The following is a 2878-nucleotide window of genomic DNA, read 5'->3' as shown; positions in this document are numbered from 1 at the left end:
GATTGGGCCCGGAGCTTGGATGATGCTCTGTGGGCTTACAGAACAGCATTCAAGACCCCTATAGGGACCTCTCCATACCAACTTGTGTATGGTAAGGCATGTCACCTGCCCGTGGAACTGGAACATAAAGCCTACTGGGCAACCAGATTTCTAAACTTTGATGCCAAATTAGCTGGAGAAAAAAGATTGCTCCAGCTAAATGAGCTAGAGGAATTCAGATTCAAGGCTTTCGAAAATGCTAAGCTTTATAAAGAGAAATAAAAAAAGTGGCATGACAGAAAGTTGTCATCTAGAATCTTTGACCCAGGACAGAAGGTTCTGCTGTTCAACTCTAGACTCAGGCTATTCCCCGGAAAATTGAAATCCCGGTGGAGGGGACCATACGTGATTACAAGTGTATCACCATATGGTTATGTGGAGCTTCAAGATATTGATTCTGATAAGAGGTTCATTGTCAATGGACAGAGAATCAAGCACTATCTTGAAGGCAACGTTGAGCAAGAGTGCTCAAGGTTGAAGCTAGACTAAAAACTCAGCAAGGTCCAGCTAAAGACAATAAAGAAGCGCTTGCTGGGAGGCAACCCAGCCATGGGGCATCAATCCTCTAAGCATTTTGCCCTATTTCTATTTTTATTTTTATTTGTTTATATAGAGTTCATTGATAACAAGGTAAAGAATCAATTGCATAAGTTCACAGGGTTACAGAAGGAATCTGCACACAAAACAGAGAAAAAGAGCTCACCGGCAAGAAAACGCTAGTAAGAGCCTATTTTGGGCGTTCAGCGCCCAAAAGGGGCAGCCAGTGGGCGCTGAACGCCAGTAAGGATAGCAATCTGGCGTTCAACGCCAGAAAAGGGCAACAACTGGGTGTTGAACGCCCAGGAGAACAGCATTTGGGCGTTGAACGCCCAAAACAGGCAGTGTTTGGGCGTTCAAACGCCAGAATGATGGGGAGGAGGCAAATTCATTTTTTTCTTCATATTTTTTCATTCTAATCTTAATTTTCATACTTCAATTCATGATTTCTTGCATAAACATGTTAAGAACCCTGATTTCTAAAATCCCTAATTTCTAAAAATCCTACTTTAAAAATATCAAATATATCTTAATCCATAAGCACAAACCCTCTTTGCAAATTCAATCCAACTCTTTTCAAATCTTTTTAAAAACAAATCTATCTTTTCAACTCACCAATATCTTTTTCAAAATCTCCACTTTATTTTTTTCAAAATCTAGATCTATCTTTTTCAAAAATCTTTCATATCTTTTCAATTTTAAACTATATCCTCTCTTATCATATCTTCTATCTTATCTTTTCCAAATCAATCTTTTTTATCATATCTTTATCTCTTTTTTCGAAAACCCACCCTCCCTCCCTTTAAATTTGGGTTCGGCCTCTCTCCCCTTCCATCAACAATTGCACCTAGCTCTCCTTCTATCCCTCTCCTTTCTTTTTTTTTTGCTTGAGGACAAGCAAACCTCTAAGTTTGGTGTGTTTATCCGCGATCACTAAGATCATGGCTCCTAAAGGAAAACAACCCACTCCAAGAGGCAAGAAAGAAAGCGTTCCAAAACCACTTTGGAATCAAGGGAAGTTCTTATCTAAAGAACATTCAGACCATTATAACAAAATAATGGGTCTGAGATCAGTGATCCCGGAAGTTAGATTCGATATGAAAGAAGATGAATATCCGGAGATCCAAGAGCAAATTCGAATCAGGAACTGGGAAGTCCTAGCTAATCCTGAAACGAAAGTGGGAAGGAATATGGTTCAGGAGTTCTATGCTAATATGTGGCAGACTGACAAGCAAAAACTATCTGGAACTGCTTTCTATGAATATCGGACCATGGTCAGAGGAAAGATTGTTCATACCACCCTGACAAGATCAGAGAGATCTTAAAGCTACCTCAGCTGAAAGATGATCCAGACTCCTTCAACAGGAGAATGATGAGAACAGACAAGGGCCTGGATAAGATTCTAGAGGACATATGTATCCCTGGAGCCAGGTGGACCACCAACACAAAGGGTGTCCCAAATCAACTCAAGAGAGAAGATCTCAAACCAGTCGCCAGAGGATGGCTGGACTTCATTGGGCATTCTCTGTTGCCTACTAGCAACCGTTCTGAAGTCACAGTTAAAAGAGCAGTGATGATCCATTGCATCATGATGGGAAAAGAAGTGGAAGTTCATCAGCTGATCTCAGCTGAACTCTACAAAATTGCTAACAAAAATTCTAAAGAAGCCAGGTTGGCTTATCCAAACGTGATTTATCTGCTCTGCAAGGACGCTGGGGTAAGGATGGGAATAACTGAGTATATCTCAGTCGAGAAACCAATCACCATAGCATCAATGGAAAAACAACAAGCACAGGATGATCCCACCAAGAAGAAAACACAGGAATTTCTCCCAGAAATTCCTCAATCTGAATACTGGGAGTATCTTGAGACGTCTGTTACTAAGATACGGGAAGCTATGGAATAAATAATAAAAAAACAGAAGGAGCATAGTCAAATTCTCACCTATATGTTTAAAGAACAAGAGGAGCAAGGGCGTGACTTGAGGGACTTGAAGCGCCAGAAGTTATCTCTTGAAGGACCAAGCACCCCAAAGATCCGAAGAACACCCGTTTCCCATAACTAAGGTTGTTAAATTCCAATTTCTGCTTTAACTCTGTGATAGTGTCGTTATAGAAGTCCACCTTAGGAGTCATATAGTAGTAATTAGTATCTATTTTGATTTTATCTCCAATTAAGCCATAGTTTATTTTTCTCATCATCAGCAAACATGAATAAAATAGTAGATCTTTTGAATAAGAGGCAATAAAATTTTGAGTTTTTAATAAGAGAAATTCTAATTAGTTACATGTGGTGGCAATAC

Source organism: Arachis hypogaea, chromosome 15, assembly GCF_003086295.3.
Source record: "Arachis hypogaea cultivar Tifrunner chromosome 15, arahy.Tifrunner.gnm2.J5K5, whole genome shotgun sequence".
Lineage (NCBI taxonomy): Eukaryota > Viridiplantae > Streptophyta > Magnoliopsida > Fabales > Fabaceae > Arachis > Arachis hypogaea.
Note: the sequence above shows the minus strand (reverse complement) of the source record.